Here is a 10,965-nt window from a genome sequence, read left to right on the forward strand (position 1 = left end):
GTGAGGGGACAAGCCCACATTAAACCTTGATTGTATTATCTTCTATATACGTATATGAAATCATAATCGTTTTCTTCTATAAGAGATGATCAGTGATGATGGTTAATTGTTGGTATTGATGATTTTACAAAGAAACTAAGACAAAGGAATCTTGTTTAAAGAAGTGGAAACGTTTTCAAGATTGTCTATGAAACTATGGATTTTCGTAATGGCATAATGAACTTTAATGCTATTTTATGGTGTGACTACTTTGAGATAAATTGTGAATCGGCTTCTATGCTATGAAATTTGTTGTTGTGTTTGTCCTAGCTACTTGGGAGGAAGGGTAGCCACTATGGATCCTAGTGTGATAATGCCTAGCCATTTGGGAGGAAGAGTGGCCACTTCTGGGTTCGCTACCTGGGGTGTGATTATGCCTAGCTATTCGGGAGAAAGGATAGCCACCGCTGAATTTCATATTCCGGTGTGGTGCACTGTGACAAGGGAACCTCTACGGTCACCCCTTCGATGTGCTTGATTCTTGGGCCTGTATCGGCATGTGTGATATTCTTATTTTCTCATGAAATTGTTGTTGTTAACTATGATCAATTGAAAGGCATATTTGATGTTGTACCTTGACAAGAGGCCTTATAATCGATTTTGATAATTCTTATTGAGATACATAAACTAAATAAATGTTCTTACATTGGTTTTCACATGATTTTCAAGACTGATTTCTTTATGTATTATTATACTTTATTTTCATATGACTTGTTGTCCCCGAGGCACTCACTGAGTACGAAGTACTCAGGCATACCATTGTTGTTTTTGATGGTATGTTAGATAACGGTGAATAGCAGGTTCTTGATACTCCGGACGTTTAGGAAGGACTTGCGGTTGCTGCTGATTGGGTGAGCCCACACATTCATTCGTGGGACACCCTACTTATTTAATTCAATTTATTTATATTAGTTTCCGGGTTGCGCCTCGATGAGTTAGACATTTATTCCTTATTCTTAGAAGCTCCTTAGTATACATTCGAATGTGGGTAGAAGAAGAGTTGTTGTTTAAATCTTTCAGGCAAACTATCATGCTTTGGTTGAATTATTTAAATTATAAAGACTTTCGCTGATTTAACTCTTATATTCATGATCTGTTTGCATTTATTTTATTAAACTGTTGGAGGCGAATGTTGAACCTGGCGGGTTCAAGTGTTATTATTGCATCATTTAGGTTCTTCCAATGTTGTTCATGACGTCGGATGCCGGTCACGTCTAGGGTGGGTTTTGGGGCGTGACAACTTGTCACCAATACCCAATAGCTCAACGTGGCAAAGAGCCAATAAATAAATAAGTCAAGATAAGTCAACAACACAACGGGGTGGCTAGCCCCCAATTCATACAACAAGGCCCAACCTAAGACAATATCCAACCCAACTTCATACCCGATTGTTTACATGCATTCTCCGACAATATCATCTAAACATAGGCTTCGCTAATTGAAGTCTCACCAGAAGGTAAACCGTAGCCTTCTTGGAGAGCCGAGTAGCAAAGTCCCCAATAGTCAAACCTTAGTCTTTCCTTTCCTTTGAGCCTCGACATAATAGAAGTCTAATTATATCCGAATCATGAAATTAGAATCAAGAAGAACATCATTCAAACCTTACTTCTATTCAAGACCTAAATCCTAACCTATGGAATGGGGTTTATAAACTGGAAAGATGGAATAAGGAATATATAGGTCTCAACATGAAATTAATGTTCTAGGTGATCGATTCCCATAAATTATAAGCAAGGAACACTAACAAATCACTGAAATTCGGATTCTAGGCAAAACCCCCAAATTTGGGTATGAACCCTAACTTCCAATTCCATAAATTAGCCACTAATTAGGAAGGAATCATGCAATAATAGATTCTAATCATCAATTCCATGCTTAATGAAACTAACCCAATCAATAATTAAAGATTTAATAGCCTAGCATGATGAACCCACAAAACCCTATTTCAATCCATCATTTCTTAAAAAAAACTAGCATGTTTAATGGATTCCTAAGGTGAATAATGTAACATGGAATGGAAAGGAAGGTGAAGAAACTTACCAAAATGGCCTTCTATGAATAATAGCCTTGAATGCTCCCAAAAAGCTCTAAAGTCAGAGTGGTAATGAATGAAGGACTTAGGCCTTTTAACACATATTTAATGAATCTAACTGCCCGTCACTCACTTCCGTGCTCACATTACCGCTTCAAGGGTCCCGCTTTTGTGGTCCTGTGACCGCTTCGGCGGTCCTGCCCAAATTTCGCATGGTCGCTACAGCAGCAGGGCGACCGCGGGAGCGGTACCGCTGCCGCGGTCCTGGTGCCGCGAGACATCAGAATTTCCATGTTTCACAATTTCAACCCGAAATCCCGACTATCACCCGAGGCCATCTGCTCACATACCATATATGTAGACATACGTAAAAACACACGACAAATGCATTCATCGCCTCAGAATTCTCAATGGAGGTCTCGTTGACCGAGTCAACCCCCGATACCTCAAAACTAACTTCCCAACTCAAGTCCCAAAATGCACCTAAGTGCATTGGGAACCGAACTGAATATACACACAAGTTCTAAATGACAATCCAGACCTCTCGAAAATGACGGATTATCAAAAAAGGTCCGTTTACCCAAAAGTCACCTTTGAGTCAACTTTTTTTTGCTTTAAGCCGCAACTTCCCACAAAGTCACCCAAATCATATCCAAAGACTTCGGGAAGCGTGTCAATAGTCCTCTCGGGTCAAATGTGAGCTCAACAAGCTCGGGGAAGGGTCAAAAGCCGACAAGACTATAACGACCAAACGAGTCGTTACATCAGATACCAATTAAACCATCGCTCGTCCTCGAGTTACGAAAGGAAAAGAACGGAGAAGTACCTTAATCGGCAAACAACTGAGGATATCGACTACGCATGTCGGACTCAGTCTCCCAAGTGGCCTCCTCAACAGGACGATGCTTCCATTGCACCTTTATAGAAGCCATCTCCTTAGACCTCAACTTTCGAACCTGCCTATCCAAAATCGCAATAGGCTGCTCCTCGTAAGTCAAATTCTCATCAAACAATACCTAGTCCCAACGAGCAACATAAGTACCATCAACATGATACTTTTTCAGCATAGACATATGGAAAATTGGATGGACGCCTGCCAAGCCAGGTGGCAAGGCCAACTCATAAACAACATCACCCACACGATCAAGGATCTCAAATTGCCTAATTTACTTCGGACTCAACTTACCTATCTTCCCAAACCTCATAACACTATTCATGGGTGAAATCATTAATAAAAACTAATCACCAACGGCAAACTCTAAATCTCGAACCTTCCGGTCAGTATACATCTTCTGTTTTTTTACAACTCTAAGCTGCCAAAAGCTTGGCCTAAATGACCCTCACGTTTTCAAGAGACTCTCTCAAATAGATCCGTACCTCAAGGTTGAACCTCAAATGCATCAAACCATCCAACTGGAGATCTACATCTCTGTTACACCTCAAAAATTTCCCCGTGAACGTACAACGAATAGACTAGTGAAGGATACAGGTATATGGTGTTTTAATGAGAAGGGAATGACGTTTGACGACCCTAAGTAAGATTTCAAAGGCAATGGGAACAAGAGATAGGTTATGCTCCACAATGACTAATTATAGGTTTTGAAGACTTGAAAGTTACAGATTTGCACTTTGGCCCAGTTGGTCAAAAAATGAAATACGGACCGTAAAGTAGTATACGACCCATAAACCACCATGTCGTATTCCAACTCACAAAAATTCAACTTTCTGTCAAATGTTCAAATGGTTAAATACGACTTGGAATACGGACCGTATATTGAAATACGGCCCGTAAACTGCGATCGTAAATCACCATGATCCTCAGCATACCTTTCTGGTTTTGATATGCTTAAATACGACCACGATATACGGCCCATAAACTGGAATACGGACCGTAAACTGGGTTTACGACCACTGTGCACTTCAGTCACTGTTCATTCCAGATTAGATTTTAAGTCATTAAAAGGAGACCTAACCTCATTTAATTCATTTCAACTCCACGATATTTCTCTCTAGAAACCTCTAGAATACTCTCTACTCTTCAACTACAAGAATTCAAAGGAAATTAGTGATCAACTACATGAAACCCACGAAATCAAGTGTAAGAATCACACTAAAGTTCATCTTTCTCAAGAAAACCCAAAGGAAGTGAAGTAGGGTTTTGGTGCTAAAGGAGTAATTCCATTCAAGGCTTGTTCAACCATCATATAAGGTAAGTTTCATGACTAAACCATGTTGTTTAAGGTATTGGAAGGTTAAGTTACTTGAATTGTGGAAAGACATAGGAAATGGGTCATTAAGGAGTGAATAGTGTCATGGTTGGATGGTAGTTGGGTTGAACCATGAATGTTGGTGCGTTGTGATTATGAATGCATTATAAATGACATTTAGACGATGAAATAAGTATTATACATGAGAAAACGCGATAGTAAGATATAACCATAAATGTGGAGAAATTGAAGAGGAATGGTGGATTGTGGTCAATGTATATATAAATGATGATTGTTGATTTCGATATTGTGAATGTTGTTGCGAGCGTGTGGGAGTTGATATAGAATATGGGAAAGGTAGTATAAACCAAGGAAGTGCCGCCCAATTTTCCCTATAATTAGCAGCGCGTTCTTATAGTTGATTAACTAACGTAAATGTGAATTCTCTTTTGAAGGTAGAAACGTGATATCGAAGGAGAACAAGCGAACGATAGCTTAGTTAAACGTCAAAGGTATGTGAGGCTAGCCCTTTCTTTCTAATGGCATGAATCTTCTAGCATGATTTTCCTTCCTCCTCATGAGTTCCTATATTCCAGAAAGTTAAGAGCCTATGTCTATGAATAGCTATATAAGATAGAAGATATGACATGATGATTCTATAGGGTTAAATATGTTATTTATTGCTTACACTCACCTTATATGCTAATCCCTTCAAGGTGAGGCAGAATGTCAATGATTACTCCATAACGAAATCGGGGGATCATGACCTTACGTCACCCCGATCGAGTAAAGTTGTCCATAAGACTTATGCATGTATTATGATAAGCATGTTACGATAAGCATATTATGATGAGCATGTATGATGATGATATAACACCGCGCCTAGTTGGCCGGGCAGTCACCGCTAAGGCGGGCAGCTATACGATACACCATGGCCAATTGGCATGGGCAGACACCACTAGTGGGCGGCATGAGATGATACCCCGGTCGCGAGAGGCCTGGACGCAGGCTAATGTTATGATTATCACACCGATACAATATGGACGGGCAGCTTATACATTATTACACCATACCTATATGGGCTGGCAGCTTATATATTTATGCACACATACCCTGATGATGACTATGAGTAAGCCAGCATGCATTATTTCTTTTACACTTGATAGTCAGATACAGTTATTCCATATTGATACTTATTGTATATAATTGCCTTATTTATTTGTTTATGCCTCTCATACTCAGTACAATATTCGTACTGACGTCCGCTTTCTTTGGACGCTGTGATCATGCCCACAGGTAGACAGGGAGGAGATCTCGATCCAGACCAGCAGTAGCTGTCAGCTGATTGAAAGCACTCCTTTGTTCGGAGGTGCTTATGATGATCCTTTTGTGTATATTCATGTATATGTATTTTTGGGCATGACGGGGTCTTGTCCCATTCTTATGTGTAGCACTCCAGTAGAGGCTCGTAGATGCGCAGTCTGGGTTAGATGTTTTCATGATTTATTTCTATGTATGTATATATTATTTTGATAGCCGAGAGGCTTATGCATATAAAAGTATTTTTATGTTCTTGAATGAAAGATGACTTTTCCTACGATTTGCATATAATTGATAAAAGAGCAGCAAATGAGTAAGGTAAGTAGTAGGACGAGTGGTGCTCGGTGGTTAGTCCCGGGTACCCGTCGCGGCCCCTAGGTGGGTCGTGACAATCTCCTACCATTCAAAGCCTCAAAAGGCGCCATGTCGATACTCGAGTGATAATTGTTGTTATGCACAAACTCTGCCAACGGCAAGTACTGATCCCAATGACCACCAAAGTCTATAACGCAAGACCTCAACATATGCTCGAGCACCCGAATGGTCCGCTTGGACTGCCCATCGGGCTGGGGGTGGAAAGCTATACTAAGATCCACTCGGGTACCCAACTCGTCATGAAAAGCTCTCCAAAAATGGGAAGTGAAGATAGTACCCCGATCATATATGATAGAAATAGGAACCCCATGCAATCTCATAATATCACGAATATACAACTTGGCTAACTTCTCCGCAGAATAAGAAACCTGAACTGGAATGAAATGAAATGAGCAGACCTAGTCAATTGATCAACTATCACCCAAATAGAATCAAACTTACCCAGGGTCTTCGGAAGACCTACAATGAAATCCATGGCGATCCTCTCCCACTTCCACTCGGGAATGGGCATCCTCTGAAGTACACCACTGGGTTGCTGGTGATCATACTTAACTTGCTGACAATTACCACACTTAGCCACAAAATCGACTATATCACTCTTCATGTGGACCACCAGTAATGCTGCCTCAAATCACGATACATCTTAGTCAGCCCCGAATGAATAGAATATCGAGAGCTATGGGCCTCAGTCAAAATTAAATAAATCAAGTCACCAATGCAAGGACCACACATGCCCCCCTTAATCCTCAAAGTACCCTTAGAAGCAATCATGGCCTCTTTGGCCTCACCCCTCAGAACCCTATCTTGCATCTTGCTCAACTGGTGAGTCCTGATCTAATCTAACCAGGATGATCTCGCCTCCACACAAGCTAAAACTCTGTTTGGAGTTGAAATATCAAGGCGAACAAAACTGTTGGCTAGAGTCTGAACCTCCATGGCCAACAGACGCTCGGACAAAACCAAACGGGATAAACTCCCCATACTCATGGCCTTGCGACGCAAGGCATCAACAACAACATTGACTTTCCCTGGATGATAAAGAATAGAGATGTCATAGTCCTTCAGGAGCTCCATTCATTAGCACTGCCTGGAATTAAGATCTCTCTGAGTAAACATGAGCTAAAGGCTACGGTGATTGCTAAAAACCTCACTATGGACATCATACAAGTAATGCCTCCAGATCTTCAAAGTGAAGATCACAGCTAACAAATCCATATCATGGGTAGGGTAACTCCTCTCATGGATCTTCAACTGACGGGAAGCATGGGCTATGAATCTACCCTCCTTTATCAAAACAACAACCAAACCTACACAGGACGCATCACAATTGACTGAGAAATCCTTACCGTTCACGGGTAATGCTAGAATCGAGGCTGAAGTCAAAAGGGTCTTAACCTTTTGAAAGCTCTCCTTACAATCATCGGACCACTGGAAGGGAACATGTTTTTTAGTCAATCTGGCCAATGACGAAGCAATAGAAGCAAAACCCTTCACAAATCGGCAATAGTAACTGGCCAAACCCACGAAACTACGGATCTCGATCACAGTAGTTTGCCTCGCCCAATCCCTCACAGCCTCAATCTTCTGAGGATCAACTATGATCCCGTCCTTAGACATAATATGGCCCAAGAACGCTACAGACTCCAACCAAAACTCGCACTTCAAAAACTTAGCAAATAAACTATCCTTCTTCAACAACCCAAGCACAGTGCGAAAATGGCTCTCATGCTCCTCTCTACCCTTGGAATACACCAAGATATCATCAATAAACACAATAAAAAAGGAGTTAATGAATTGCCTAAAGATGCCATTCGTCCGAAAAGTTGTCTTCATAATATCCTCAGCCCTGATCTTCAGTTGATGGTAGCCTGAACGCAAGTCAATCTTCGAGTACCTGAAGCACCCTGAAGCTGTTCAAATAAATCATCAATACGAGGCATAGGACACTTGTTACGAATAGTAACCTTGTTCGGCTAGCAATAATCAATGCACATCCTTATAGATCCATCTTTCTTCTTCAAGAACAACACAGGAGCACCCCAAGGGAAGACACTCGGGCTTATGAACCCTTTGCTCAATAAATCCTACAACTACTCCTTAAGCTCTCTCAACTCGGCGAGTACCATCCGATATGGCGAAATAAAAATAGGGTGGGTGCCCGGATCCAAGTCAATACAAAAGTCAATATCCCGATCGGGTGGCATATCTGGCAGATCGGACGGGAATACCTCCGTGAACTAGCTCACAATGGGAATGGATTCTAGGGGTGGAGATGCAACAGTAGTGTCACGCACATGAGCCAGATAAGGTAAACACACCTTGTTGACTAATTTCTTCACCTGAAGGAAGGAAATAATCTTCTTTGGAGCGAGACTAGGAGTACCCCTCCACTCAAGTCTAGGAATGCCCGGCATGGCTAAAGTGACTTGTAACTGTTGACACCTAATTTTTGACCTGCATTAATTTATTTTAATTACTCAGGGTCCTTGGATAACAAATAAAATGAGCCATGCATTTTAAAGGGTTTAAATATTTTTTATAAAATTGTCCAGGTCAATATTTTACTCCTTTAAATTGAAAAAGAGATTTTTATGAAATTATAAATTATTTAGAAATTAATTGGTATTTTATGACATTTATGGGATATTTTATTAGAATTGATCAAGAGCAAAACAATTTTTAATAATCATTTACTTAATTATTAAATTATGGAAAAAAGTCAAATTAAAAATGATTTCTTCCTTTTAAATCCAAGGAAACTTGAGTAGTTCAAAGAATTGACCATTTTACCCCTCAACCTTCAATTCTGTGTGTCTGCATAATTAGGAATTTATAGATTATTTAGTGCTTAATTAGATTGATTAATCAATCAGAGGGTCATTATTGCAAAATTGGTTTTAATGGGTTAATTGGGATAAATAGGGCCACAGTTGAGATGACTAATTAGATCAAGACTAACTACGGGCATAATTGCAATTAGTTGAACAAAAGGTTCTAATTGCAACACATCATTTAGACTAAAACCAATTAAGGCCATATTTGTAAATTAAGCCCATTTGTATATTTAATCACTTAAAATTAATTAGTAGGTTAATTACGTCCCAAGTTTGTTATAATTAAACAATTATGGTCAACAGTCATCGTGTAATTTTTACCCATCTTTTTTTACCCATTTTTTCCCTTTATATACGTATATACACTAAATATACGCATGTATACATAATTAATATACATAGTATTAAGGCCTCATTCCTTTCCTTTTATTTTGGACCCGATCCAGCCCAACAGATTGGACCAACCCGGCCCAAGCGATGCCATTAGACATAAGGGGTATTCCCCTTTTCATTTTCCTCATTTTTTTACGCACTAATCATCCCGATATACCCTCTCTGTCTTTTCCTTTCCTCTTCCATGCAAACACTAGGCGCCGCCTAGGGTCCATTTCTTTTTTCTTGCCCAAAATGGCAAAGGGTTAGATTTCGCAGAGCTCTAACAGTCCTGGTACGACTAAAAGCATGAAACAATCAATGCTCAATATTGTTTGCACTCGAATTCCATCCAAACACGGTGGTAATCATCCCTTCTTTTCCTTTTTCCTTTTTCCTTTTATTTCTTGAATCAAAACACGATTTTTACATTTTATGTTGCTTATTTGTGACTGTACGAACTCGATTCTTATTGGTTCATTAGGGTTTGGTTCGGATTGTCCCAAGATGGGTTAGATATGACTGTATACGTTGTTGCCTTTAGATCTTGATCGTTGATTTTGTGTATTGAAGGTTTAGCTATGAAAAAATGATGTGTGTACCACATCGGTAGTTTTAGCCTTGGAATGAATTTTGGGGTTCTATTTTATAGAATCCCAACCCTCACCATTTCACAAGTTTTGGACAACCTCAAAAGGCTAGAAATTTCGATTTTAAGCTTCTCAGTATAAAAATTTTAAACTTTGACCTTAATAGTTGGAGTTTCCCTAAGTTTTAAAATTATTTTCTTTTGTTGTTCTATATTTTGTGTGGCTGAGTTTCGAAATTGGAAGCACCAGGCTCCAAGGTCCATTCTTTTCTTGGTTCCGCATATAAAAAGTAATTCTTTATCATTTTGTTTTCCGTCATTTAGACTTTTGCTTAGTCTAAGGATGTTACACTAACTAGTCTGTTTGGGTTTTGCTTTGTCTAAGTACTTGCTAATGCCGATTCATGTTATTAAATGTTGTCCTATCTAGTTATGTGCTTAGTTTATGATTCACTTAATTAAATGGTGTACCCAACTTGAATATCATGTTGAAACCTGTTTAACATGGGTTGATTAGTCTTCATAGTAGGCTATTGTACTTAGTCGATCTTCGTGCTTCAACTTATGCTATGAAATAATGTGGTTGATGTATCTTGAACTTGTTTTTTTTTTATCCTAAATGATCTCATTCACATAGAATAAGATAAAACCAGGACTAATTAATAGTTTTTTCTCAACTAGTTTGCAATTGGAAATGGAGTTAGATTAAGTTTTGGCTTTTTTGTTTAATAGTGACTCAATTAGTTGGTTAACTAGTAATTGAAGCTTATGTGATCATGGTTCCACCTAGTTTAAACTGGAATGTGTTTTAAACTACCTAGATCTTTTAGTAATCTTAAAATTAATGTGATTAGGGACTTGAATATGGACCTGGTTTGGTTTGTTGAGTGTCTCAATCCGCTGTTTGAATTTTTTTGGCTTAAACTATCTTGGTGTGGCTCACACTACAACTCCTATATCTTGAAACTAGGCCATATCTCTAAGCTCTAAAGGGTTTGATAGAACTGGAAAGAAGGGGTAAACCCTTTAGGATCAGGTCTAACTTGAAGTTGATTAAAATGAATCTGATTGGTTTTGCTAACTATCAAAGTAGTTGTTCGGTCTTAACCTTGTTAGTGGCTGCCTTAAGGATTGAAAGATGTAAAAATGGGAGAGAAATAGTTGTCAAGGATATGGAAAGTTGTTTCTGTTGTCTTT

Source organism: Lycium barbarum, chromosome 5 (genome assembly GCF_019175385.1).
Source record: "Lycium barbarum isolate Lr01 chromosome 5, ASM1917538v2, whole genome shotgun sequence".
Lineage (NCBI taxonomy): Eukaryota > Viridiplantae > Streptophyta > Magnoliopsida > Solanales > Solanaceae > Lycium > Lycium barbarum.